Source organism: Lycium barbarum, chromosome 7 (genome assembly GCF_019175385.1).
Source record: "Lycium barbarum isolate Lr01 chromosome 7, ASM1917538v2, whole genome shotgun sequence".
In the NCBI taxonomy this organism is placed as follows: Eukaryota; Viridiplantae; Streptophyta; class Magnoliopsida; order Solanales; family Solanaceae; genus Lycium; species Lycium barbarum.
The window spans coordinates 102,246,337-102,260,198 of record NC_083343.1 but is presented as its reverse complement, the minus strand read 5'-3'; positions in this window follow the sequence as shown (position 1 = coordinate 102,260,198).

The window sequence follows — 13,862 nt, the reverse complement described above, 5'->3', positions numbered from 1 at the left end:
CAAGGCCATGATAGGGAAGCCATGGATTCAAGATACAAATGTCGTGATATCGACACCACTCAAACGGTTGGAATTTCCAAACCCGAAGGGAGTGTTACATCTCCTAGAGAGAAGCTTCGTTGAGTGGAATGCCCGATAGCAGAGCGTAAGTTTCCAAAAAAAAAAAAAAAAGAGAGAGAGAGAGAGAGAGAGTGAAGGCTTGATAAAAGAAAAAAATAGGGGTTTTCAGACCAAAATCGTGTGAAGGCAAGTTTAAAGTTTGAACGGATCATTTTATAATAAAGTTTTTATGGAACAAAAAATACTGGTCCAGGAACGCTACACGGCAAGGATGAAGCCCGGAGGAAAGTGAAGGATCAAAGGAGCGATTCCGGAACACTTTTCACTGAGGACGAAGCTCGGAGGCAAAGGGTTAATCCCGAAATGATTCCCTACAAAGATGAAGCCCGGAGGCAAAAGAGGAACGTAATAATGATTCAGAGAACTTAGCAAACCCCGTGCTGCACTATTTTTTCCTTCGACCAGCTAAAAAATTGAAGAAGGGTTTTTTCGGCAAGGTTTTTAACGAGGCAGTAACAAGCGTGTCACTCTGAATCATGATCAAAGGATTCAGTTTGATGATAATCTTAAGAAAGCTTTCAAGGAGAATGGCTACAAGAAGTGTTGTTTGATTCAAGAATCATATCGACACATTTTTTAAGATAGGTGCTGTAAGAACTGGGAACTATGTACTAGATGCAAAATCAAAGTATGACTGATAGCAATAAATTTGTTGTTCAAATTGCTAGACTTATAGCAAAAAGAAAATTGTGTTGATTAAATAAACTTTTTTCAACCATAAATGTTGACTGAGTGATTAATCATATCCAAGTAATGAACGAAATGATAAATATGCATTCAAAGCAAATAATGCCTAAATGAATCAGAGACATCTGGTTCATCAGCATAATTATGAGGCCTTATTTAAAGAAAATTGAACCGGATGACTTATTCCCGGTTAGTAACTCAGATTTGGAGGTAATAAACTCCACAAAAGATAAAAATTTTTTTGGCATGAAAGCCCGAATAAGTCAAGTTCAAGCACGATGAAGTGTAAAAGAGTAAATTCTTGGGTATTTAATCCTGAAAAATCAGACTCATAATCAATTGAGTCCAAGATTATCAAGATAAACTCTGAAAAAAGAGATATGTAACTCACCTCGTACAAACAATAGAATTATTTGAAGTCCAATAAAGCAAAAATTTGTTACTTCACCCAAGGAGTTGTTACACGAGCACAATTCATAAAAGTAGTAAAGGGAGCGCCTTTGGGAACAATATATCCGGGTAAGTGTGAATATTTACATAGTTTCGATTTATCTTACACTAGAATAATAAAGTCTTAGGATTATAGACAAAAGTACAACAATAAGAAATGCATAAAACTAAAAAGTACAATAATAAGAAATGCATAAAAGTCATGCTACTTGTGTCAGAAACGAAAGACATCCATTAAGTTCGACTAGAAAACTGGAGATAAGTACAAAGGGATTGCAGTGTGCTGCGTTTGAAAACATATCTTATCCTCGAAATTGGGATAAGCAATTCTTCCTACGTGATTATGGTAAATCAATGATACTATTTCTGCAAAGAATTGTTTTTTGGCAAGACTAAGTCTAGGGATCGCCTCCTCTTCAAACCTCTCTGCAACCTTATGCGAGGAAGAGTAGGGAAAAGCTTAACAAGCTCATCAGTGGATATATCGAGAAGGGCATCGAGATCCACCCCTCTGTAGGTCAACTTCTTAAATGTTCTTTTCTTTGGCGGTTGCCCGACAATTCGGCTCTAGTTTTCCCCTTAAGAAGCCTAAGAAGCGAAAGTTATAAGGGATTATCAGATATTCAAAACGAAAAAAGAAATGAAATTTCTGATATTGAAGAGTTTAGAGCAAGTACAGGGACTAATTGTCCAGGGCTATCCCGGCGGCAGGTGGAGACCCGAAGTCTTCACTTCCCGGTTCGTTTGCTTCGGGATCCTGGATGTCCTCGAGAGCCATTTTCGCAGCCTCCAAATCAATTATTGCTTCGAGAAGTGACGTTGGGAGATCAAAATCAGGAGCTCTTGACTTTTCGAGTGTACCCCTCCTAGTCTCAAGAATGGCTAAATCACGACGAAGTTTCAATTTTCGACATCGGGCCCTCAAGCGTTCACGGGAAACTTCAACACTAAAAAGCTTGCCCCGGATGTTGTTTAAATCATCCTTAAGCTGGGAAGCTTTGTTCTGATATCCTACGTAAGAGGAAGTCAGGGTTTGTAGAGAATTTTCCCGATCCTGTAACGAATTGGCCGCGTCTTCCAAACGCATTCTCAGAGAAGCCTGGAAGGAATCGGAGTCCCGAATCTCAGCCTTCAATCTCTCTACTTCTGCAGTAAGGCGATCATTGTCGTCTTGGAGTTTTACCTCCAAACGGGAAGTAGCAAGAGAACGTTCAAGCTCGGCAGTAAAGATAGCAGCAACATGACCCTAACAAAAAACACAAATTATAAAGAGGTTATTCGAAGATAATGGGGACTGGCGGAGAAGAGCAGAAGAAGTGATGAAGTAGTTACCTGAAGGAACAGATTGGCGAGGTGAGCTAAGAAGGCATCCAGATTAGTAACCGAAGGCTTGGGAAGAGGAGACGAGCCCGAGGTTCCAGTTTCAACCGGAGGAATGAAGCTTCTTTATGATGGTTCACAGACCGGAGGAATAGGACTCTTTGGGCACTGATTGACAGGAGATGTCCTGACCTCTCCGGACGCTTTGCTGGAATCATCAGGCAATGGATTCGGGGAACCGCCGCCTCGCATTTTCTCATCATCATCATCAATAAGAACTACGCCGGGAAGAGCGTCCTGTTGAACCTTTCTCCAAGCTTCCATAAGCAAGCGATGGCTACGCACCCTGGAACCAATGCGCACCAGAGAAAAATAGGCATCTTTTGGTTTGCGTTTTCGACTGGAAGAAGCAGCATTGAGGTTGTTCGACAGGGCAGCTTTCTGCGTATGAACTCTCCGGGGATTGGGTTTTCGAACTGGAAGATCTGCAATTTCAGAAGTGTTAAAAAAGGTGGAGAGATTGAAATAATACAAAAGAGTTGTGGAAAGTTCATCTCACTGTGGTTCTTCCCTCTCTACCAATCAGACTTCATGCTCTTCCAGGAGCGAATCAAATTGGGAGAAGCACTCAACAATGCTACCACCCATTCGAAGATCCCGACCAAAAATTTTGGCTCAGCGGGAACCACTGAAGGGAAGAGGTATGAAATATGGAAATATTAAGAAATAGTCAATTGAATGCCATTTTCGGTGTTAAGATGAAAGAAAAGGAAAGGGAAAGAGCAGAGCAAAGACCCATGAGTGGGATTCCAAGCCTCCGGGAAGGGCTCAAGCTCAAATCGGTGGAGGTGGCTAGTCCGGATCATAATAAACCTTTGAAGCCATACTCGGTCAAAATCATCTTCCGGGTTAACCAGGCTGCGCCTTCACCGGGGTTACAAGTGAACAAACCATTCCCAGAAAACTCGAGGAGCATATAAGTGCATCAGATGATCAAGGGAGAAAGGAAATCTAGCTTGATCTGATAGAAATTAAATGCAATAAAAATAACTCCAAATTTGCAGAGCAACCTGACTAATGCAAACTCGATATCGGCGACAGAAGCCCTTAATTATCTCATGATAGGAAGACTGAATCCTCTCATAAAGGATAGGTGTAAACAATAGAAAAACCATTCGAACGATGATTCATCTTAGCTCCATCACTGACAGCAGCGATTGCAATTTCGGGAGTGAAATTGGAATATGTACGAACTTTGGGGAGAGTTTCGACAATGATAAACGATTCAATTTCTTCAACACTTTGGTGATGATCAACAACACTGAAATCATCGTGATATTTGAAGTCATCGAGAAGAGTATCGGCTGCAAGAGAGTTTAAGTCAATCTCTTGACTTGAAGGAGAAACCGGAGCCTTCCCAGAATGACGTCCAGGAAATGAATTGTCATTATGGGCAGACATGGTTGAAATTTGGTAAAAACGGAAAAGATGTGGGTGAAGAAGGAAGTGTTTTGCTTTAAGAATGGAAAGGATTTGATTGAGTTGGGTGATTGATTTCTTACCTTATTTATAACCGAAGCAAGGAAGATGAAATGCTTGGCATTCGAAGGGACACAACTTCCAACGAGTGGCAGCTTTATGTCAATCTTATCGATTGAAGGGTTGCCAGCGTTTCGCAACAGATGCACTAACTTCAAATGTTTTTTCAAATGATCAAGAAGTCAATTTGTTTCCCGCCATTAAGTGACGGCTCCAGTTACACTTTCAATTCCACTCTCCGGTTTCACTTCATTATACCGGAAAGTGGGGAGACTATCTGTGTACATGTCAAAAATAGTGTGACACTTGGCAAAGTGGTGTTGGAGGACGTGGCAGAAGAAAATATAATGATGCAAGTTGGCTCACTTAATTCGAATAAAAAGTTCCGGTGGTATCCAGAGCTAATCCTCCAAAAGCAATGACACCGGGTCATTCATGGAAGAATAACGTTATATGACCGGCCATATACGGGGCAGGCGTTGCGATTCAACAGTAAAGCCATATTTATTGTCCATTAATACTATTTATTAGGATGTAATCATAGCCTAAGAGGGGGATTACTTGTACTATAAAAAAGAAGCTGAAGAGTCCTTAGGGCGATCATTCAATATCACTAATTATACTTTACTCTTACAAGCTTTGCTATTTAAATTCAGTCTCTTAAGTTGCTCTCTTGCTCCGGAATATTACAAAAGTTTGAATATTGTTTTACTGGATACAACTTATCAAAGGATTTGCTCCAAGGATTAATCAAGCCCAGGCTCAATCATTTCATTCTTATTTATCTTAATCATTTTATTTGTCTATTTTCACGGTCATCTTTGTTAATCATTCTATATCTTTACTCATAACGAAACAAATCACGTATCATTTTCTTAACTGTTCCCTCAATTTTTAGGTTAAACATATATGTGAAATTATTCGCTTTGGATTAGACCACACAATTTTCTCCAAAAGGCCTCAAGCTATTAGATGTATTCCTGCATCTTATATGTAGCTCTTAATCTTTAATATCTTATCAATGTGAGACTTTTGTTTATACACCCAATATAAAAGAATATACTCTTATGTATTATATTTTTGTCTTAACCCTTAATCTACATATATTGAAAAGAGAAGGAAAAAAGCGAGAAGCATCATTTAGAAGTAGAAAAATCATTTGCTATTTGAGGCCAATATTTCTTTTTTCCTTATCAACAACGTTTTTCCCCAAAGTGAATCATTAACAAGTGTTAAACAACTTGATAATTAGTTAAGTGCCAACAGAATATCTTGCATATAAGTTTAAAACTATACCCACCCAAAATTTGAACCTGAATTTCATCAGTAGAAAGAATAATTATCTGATTAAATAGTATTACTACAGAATGACTGATGGATTCTTCTTTGTGAGTGGGGTAACAGAGTTGACATTCAAGATTTTCATTATAATAACTCTCCGTCCCCTCCAAAAGAGAGGCAGAATTAAAGGTCTTCTTTTCTCTTGAAAATATTGTCGACACCCTTTCTCAGTATTGTCCAAGGATAATATTCCACACTTCAATAATGTTTTTCAAGTTTTAAGTCAACTCGCTTAATTATTATTTTGTACATGTACTCATAGGAAGTAGCATATTTTTTTTTTTTATATATTAAGCCATTACCAAAGGTTGCGAGCCTTGGTGTGGGGGATTAATAGGCTTGACCCTTGCCATGTTCATTCATCTACAAAAAAAGGTACAAAGTTAGAGGGGAACATGGACCAAACCTTTGATCTAACATAAAAAGGATCTACACATTATGACAAAAAAAAGATAAGAAAGGATTAGCCTATACAATATCCTTTCTTCCTAGCATATATTCAATAAAATAGAAAGTAGCATATATTCGATAAAATAGTTGATCATGCGTACAAACTGATTTAAACATCATTGTTATTCAAAAAAAAAAATAAGGTCAACTAATTTAATCATGAGTAATTGATGATTCAAACCTTTGTTGATAAGTTGAATTTTCAATACGGCTAAAAAGGATTTAATTACTTGAGAGTCCAACGCTAAAGAAAAGACTAGTTTTAAAACAGAATCTTTGCTCTAGCTAAGGGAAACAGATCTTTAGTTGGACTGATTATTCTTTGACATTAGAAACAAGCATGCGTGAGTATTGACTTGGAATCAACTATTTATTTATTTTTGGTGTGTGTGAGTGTGTGTCTGCTGAGATTTGAATCTAAGGCCTTTGAGGTTCTCAACTCATTTCATTAACAATTAAGTCACACCCTTGGGTGCTTGGAATCAACTAATTATATTAGGGTATAGAAGCCTACTTTCGTGACTACGTCCCAAGAGCTCAACAACATGAACGACTAGGGAATGAATACTACTAGTCCACCGCATGCCCGCATCCGCTGTCGAGCATGGTTCAGTTAGTTGAAAATCTTGACAAAGATCTCGATCCATTATCTCAGGAAGAGATTTTGTTATTGATATAACAAGGAAAAGAATATACAGGTAATGTAGTGTTAAGAAGAATGAGTTTCATCCCTCTGTTGTTAGGTGATGTCTCCATTAAAACTTAACGGAATCTTTGGAGTGTGACTAAATGTGCACTACTTTAGTAAACATTGTGTACTATTAGTGCTCCAAGTAAAAAAAGATGGATGATTTTGAGTCCAAGTCCATAGATAATATACTATTTTAGGCCTTTTCTCTCTAATTATGTAATCTGTGGTTTACACAAGTATTATGATGAAGTCATTATGGTCTCCAGATTTAGCTTTTTCATTCACTAATGCATTCTGCACCTTTTTTAGCTAGAGGTATCACTATGGGTTTGCCCTATTGGCAGAAATTAACTTAGCAACAGATTTTATTTTCACATATAGCTTCTAAGTAACATATTCGTTAATGACAATGCAACAAGATCAATTGTTTTATTTTGTGAAAGTCAAGAGAGATTCTTGTACAAATAATACTCTAAAAAGAGACATAACAAACAATTGTTAATAATAAAACTATTATTATTGGTGTCACCGTCATTAGTTATATATCTGAGTTCTCCTGCAACCCATTTATATTATGCTTTGGGGGGCTAAATGTTTTGTTCCCTTTTGTTGTTTTCCCTAGTCCGCCTCAAAATTGTAGTTTCCAAGATGGCGGTTAGGTTGAATAGGTTTTGCTTTTAATTTTGCTTTGTGTGTTAGGACTACTTTTTAATTTTGTTTAGTGTGCTTGAATATAATATGGTTTTAGAAAAATTACACGTGTTATTGTCAGTGTATGAAACAGAAGACTCGTTGTTTTTGGTGTGAAGACAGTGATTTACAATATTATAGTATCTTTTATTGTTGACAAAAAAGAAGTTCTCTCTTTATTATTTTAACTTTCTTTTTAAGAAGCAGAATAGTTCTATTTGCTTCAGAAAAAAGTTAAGTATTAAGGAAAATAGGCAATTCCACTCCAGTATTTTCCAGATTCCATGGTGGCCCATGGTTTTAGAAACGGTATCTTAACATTTTGGGAAAACAACACCAAATACCCCTAAAATATAAAATATTTACCTGCTCTATATCCCTCAGTGAAGGAGCTAGTAAGAGCCAAGGGGGTCCATACCCCCTTCACCAAAAAATTACACTCTATATATAAGTTGATTTTTTTTTTATGTATATATAATAGACGTTGAACTCCCTTGGCTTCTTCGTTTGTCGGCTTCTTTATATTTTTGAACCCCTTTTGTTTAAATCCTGGCTCTGCCACTGATGCCCTTGCTAAAGTAATTTCGCTTCTACCCTAACCGGCCGAAAATATTTACCCAACATACCCCCTCACCCAAACCCCTTCATCTGTGATACCATCGCAATATATTTATATATCATGAAGGTATTATGGAGGACTAAGATAAGGACTGAATCAGTCCTTATGATACCATTTCAGTATATTTATATACCACGATGGTACCATAGTCCTGAGGAGTGTCTTATTGAAGGACTAAAGCAGTCCTCCAAGATACCACCACAATTTATGTATACAAGATGATGATATCATAGAGGTTTTTTTCGAAAAAAAGTGTGTCTTTTTTAATAAATGAACATGATCATCCATAATACCATCTCAGTATATTTATATACCATGATGGTATCATGGAGACTAAGACAAGGACTGAAGCAGTTTTCTATGATATCATCTCAGTATATTTATATACCATGTTGGTATCATAATTTTGGGGGCATCTCGGGTAAATAGTTTTGATTTTTTCTGGGGATACGAAAGTAATGGGGGATATGGCCGGGTAATTATTTTGGTTTGAGAGGGCATGCACATTCTTTCCCCATTCTTTAATCAGTCAATTAAGAGAAATTCATCCTCCTAACTATAATACTCCCTCCGTGTCAGATTATCTGTCATTTTTTTTTATTTTACATGTCTTCTAAGAAATATTAATTAAAAGGAGTATTTGACTGAATTTACTTTTATTTATGTCTAAGTTATAATCTCTCTCCATTAAATATTTACTCTATTTATGTGTTATCTCTATTAATGTAACGACCCGCCTGGTCGTTATTGGACCTTCCGCAGCCCGTGTACGAAAACCAAGTGTATCGTCATAAGATTGGTCCACGAGGGAGTTATAAGTGTAATATTTACTCGTAGTTGAATTAGATGAGAGTTAAAGAGTTGTGGGCCCGGGGAAGACGTCTTCGTTACAGTGGATGGACGACCGCCATAGCGAATCCGGTGTAGCAGACAAGCAGTCCGCTGCAGAGATATATGCGGACCAGTACCAACGTTTAATGACTTTATTTCGGGATTAACCCCTTGTTGTCCACAAACCCCTCTCCTAAGCCGTCATTAGGGTATTCCCAGAGTAAAACACTTGATGACTAGGGAGGAGTAGCCCTCCAAACATCCTTCGCGTTATCTCCCTTAAAGATTTCTCTATCACGGTTTCTGGCTCAAAGACGGGATGGTGGATATTCCATGAACGTTTGTGAAAGCTACTTGGCAACGAGGTGGGTTATGGTTTACCTGAGTTAGACTTTGATTAGTAAATCGTATAGGACTTTGATTAGTAAATCGTATATATGCTATAGAATTGACGGGAGAAAGCATGATTAGGTCTCCGGACATGAAGTTCGGTTGAATATTGTTTAGGTTAAGATAAATGTTGATTTCTGTGGGCATCATGCCATTAAGTGAATAAGTGAAGCAAGATGTGTAGTTGATATGCCAAAAAGGGAAGCAAAGTAGTGAATATAGGTTGTTACTGATCTAGTTAGAGGGTGGGATATGTGCAATTCCCGAGTTGGCCTTAATAGAGTATTGTTGTACTATGAGTGGGGCCGATTTAATAGAGTATTGTTTTACCATGGGTGGGGGCGATCTGTTGCTAAATTGTAGGTGTGCTCATTGAGTATTCATGTGGTCGTTATTCTATGTACTGAGTATGCAGGAATCGTCATATATCTACTTTTTTGTTGACTCGGGGTCTTAATCGTGTTATTGATGAGTCGAGTCTGAGTCTTGGTATGGATGTTTTATGAAGACTTGTATCCTTATTGTATGTCTCTTCGTGGAGCATTCACATTGTTAGGAGGTTGATCTCTTAAGTCTGGTTGTGACTCGTGGCATGATGACTTATATTCTTTGATATTGATGCATTGATTGTTCACATTCCTAGTTGATTGTGGAACGGAAATACATCGTGATGATAAAGGCAATATAAATATAAAAAGGCACATTTGACAGGGGGTGAGGATGTGGCCTAGTTATGGGCTCGTGATCCGAGGTCAGTTCTGGAGCGAGTGGTACATGGACACCATGGGTCCCCTGCAAGTTATGGTTATTTGGGCAAACATTACCATTTAGCATGTGTGTACGGATACGATACTAACATTGATTGCATTATACTTGTGTGTTTATATTTTGTGACGGTGGCAGAGCTAATCCCGATTTGGATGACATATAGTCATGGTTCATTCTGGTAAGTTACAATTGATTTCCTGATGTTTGTAGAGATGAGGTGTTTACAAGTAACCTCATAATCCGTTGATAAATAAGGGAAGGTAGGTTGAGTTGACCTCATTAGCGTGGCTAAGTGGTTGGGAGTATGTTGATTTGCTATCATTGATTGCATTGCTTTACTTGTTCTTACTTGATACTTGATAAGAGGTTTGAGTTTGGTGTCCACTGTGGGTTGTGTGTTGATTGGGTCAAATCGTTAAATTACAAGTATGTGAAAGTGAAGAGGAAAAAGGCAAGAATTAGTGGTCTCACTGAGTGTCGGTGGATTGAGAGAGTGAGGTCTGTCCTTACCAATTGCCAGGGTTAAATTGGTCAGGGAGTTTGTCTTGAATGTAACTGTTGTTGTCTGTTGGTCCTTAATTCCTAATGTTGCGTTGACATGGTAATGGGATACGAGCATGTTTATGTCAGAACTGTTCAAGTACGGGTAGGGTTTAAAAGGGTGTTACGACTATACTCACCTGTTTATTCTGTTTGATTCTATATCGTGTTGCGTGAACTAATCTTAGTCGGCCTACGATGGTTACCAGTACGTGTGGTGTATTGATACCACTCTTGCTACATCCTTTTGGGGTGTAGATGTGTTTCATGTTGTTGCTTCAAGGTTTCCTTAGTTGCAGTGACGGATATCTTCTGTATGTCTCATTCCGAAGGCGGAATTGTGTCATTTTATTTGTGTTATCTCTCTATAATTTAGAAGCTCTTGTACCTGTCTAGACTAGATCCTTGGGAAAGTTAAATTGTTTTAAAAATTAAAGAATGTCCTCGTAATGTTCATTTTATTTACTGTCGTTGGTTACACTTGCTTTCAAAACATCTTTACAAAGGGGTTTGGTTGGTAAGGGTTCGCCTATCAGGTAGCAATAGGGTAGGTGCCCGCAGAATACGTAATTTGGGTCGTGACAATTAATAACAAAATTCTACTATGGATAAAATAGCGAAAAAGTACTTAGTTGTGGCCGAAACTTCTAAAACGATAGATGATTTGAGATAACTATTTTTAGTAACCACGAAAAATAATTTGAGACGGAGATAGTAGTTTTTAATCGTTGTCAATATGTATTTGATGTACATACTAATTATACACAGATTATACAGTGATTATACATATATAATCTACATTTGTTGGTTTCGTTTCTAGCGAATGTATCAAAAACACTGCACTACGTACCCCTTTGAAAGGATTGTATTTAGTTTTTTACCCGTTTTCAAATGTTTTGCAAAAATAGACCCTACTGGCATAACTTTCATCTCTACGCTCTGTTCTCCTTTTTTTCCTCCTCCTCTACATTTTGGTTTCTGTTGTGATTTAATAGGGGAGTCAAATATGGCCCAAAATATGATGCCCCCCCCCCCCCCCAACCAGGCGAAAATTTTATAGGTTGGGGTCAAGATAATTTCATATTGGGCTGATTTTAACCCAACCCAACATAGTCAATTTTAAAGTGATCTCCAACTTAGCGCAATACTAGTCCAATTCTAGCCCGTTTTCATTTTTTGAGTGGATTCCCTTCTTTTGGGGTGGTCTTTAATTTTTTTTTCCCCTCAAATTGATGGTCTTTAATATTTTCCCTTCGCTTATGTTACACCTCGTTTTTTGCATACGCTAAAGTTTGTCTGAAGTCGGTTGTCGTAGGTTCGTATTGGAGATCATTTGAGAAGTCATGTATGCGGAATATGGGTATATCTCGGAGTTATATAAGTCCTTAAACATATTTGGAAGAGAATATGAAGGTTGGACGTCAAACGAATCACAAAGAATAGGTTTCGTAGGAAAAATTGGGCTAAGACCATTTCACGGCCACTTCCACGGACCGTGAATAATTTCACAGGCCGTGAAAGTAGTGGTTGGCCACCGTGAAATGGTGGCAGTAGGGTGGAGACACTGGAGTGGTTTCACGGCCAGTGAAAAATTCATGGTCCGTGAAAGTGGATCGTGGAATTGAGGCGGTGGAAATTTTCCCTTTTGTTGTAAATTAAGACCCACAACTTGGGGCTCATTTTTTCACCCAAAAAAAGATCCCTAGTGCCTCTCCAATCTCTCTCAACCATCCCTAATCATCCATAAACATCCTAAACTATTTCAAGAGAAGATCAGGCTCTAAAATCCTTAACTAGTTATGGAAGGCGATTGTTCTTGCTTCTAGTTGAAGTTATGGTGAATTGGTCTTGAAGCAAATTGTGTGAGTTGAAGATCTTCAATCTATAAGGTATGTTTTTCACTCTATTTCTTATGTTGAGTTGATTTGAAGGTTTAGCAAGCTTTAAAAGGTGAAAATGGTTATAAGAGAAAGGTCATAAGGTGTTGTGTTGAAGTATTAGTTATGGATTGAGTATGAAAGGAAGTTTTGGGACTGATTTGAGTCTTGAATATAATCTTTTGGTTATGGTATTGTTGATGTTGTTATTGAGGTTTTGGGAGTTGTGATGGAATTTGATGGAAATAGACTATATAGGGAAATGGTGCCCAATTCGTTAACTCACCTATTAGTTTAACTTGACCTTATAAGTGTTTCAACGACTTAACCTTAGTGTGAATCATCTTGAATATATATTTTCAATCTCAGGAAGATAGACATTGAGTGGTTAAGTAAGAGACGAGGTATGTTAAGGCTGTCCCTTTCCTTCTTTTTGGCATGATCCTTATGAACAAAACTACATGTAATGTTAATCCATAATGGATTCTTAGAGTTAGGGATGGTCCATTTGATTCATTTTCCATATTGTTACCTTCAGAAAGTCTCTCTTTAGATCCAGTATGGTCTCTAGAGTTACTTGTACTCTTATCATGTTTATGCATTGCATTTCATTTATATATATGCATATACAGACCTATGAACCCTCAGGCGCTATATACGCATATATATATATATGGGGTATGGGGAAGGTGACGGAGTTATATACACACTACCACCTGATCAGCTGGTCATATGATGATAATGATGATAATGATGATGATGATGCCTACAGAGGCTGATACGAAACGATGGGATGCCCACAGAGGCTTGACAAGTGTTACACACACACACACACACACACACACACACACACACACACACACACACACACACACACATATATATATATATATATATATATATATATATATATATATATGTATGCATGTATGACCTCATGCATTCATGCACAATATTTATGCATATCATTGACTCTCAGAAGCAGATCAGACGTACAGGTTGCACTCATCTACCCTATGTTTTCTTATGTCTCTCTTATGATACTCTCATGCCTTACATACTCAGTACTCTGTCTGTACTGACATCTTTTTGTTTGTGGACGTTGCGTTCATGCCCGCAGGTAGACAGGGAGATGGTTTAGACCCCTAGGTTGTCTTCTCAATGCTTGTGCAGGAGCGCTCCACTTGTTCCGGAGTTGCAGTTCAGCTTGGTATGATCCTTTTATGTACATTTGGGTATTACGGGGTCCTGTCCCGTCCTCATTATGTTATGCACTCCAGTAAAGGCTCGTAGACAGATGTGCACAGTTAGATGCTCTATGGCCATCTTGGTTCTTCTTTTGTTGTATCATTACCTTTGGTAGCCTTTTCGGCTTATACACTTGGGTTCAGTTTGATTACGTGTCTATATCTATCTATATATATATATATATATATATATATATATATATATATATACACACACACACACACATACACACACATCTTTTGGGCTTGTGTCCCTTACAACTTATGATATATATTAGTCAGTATCACGGCCCGCACTAAGG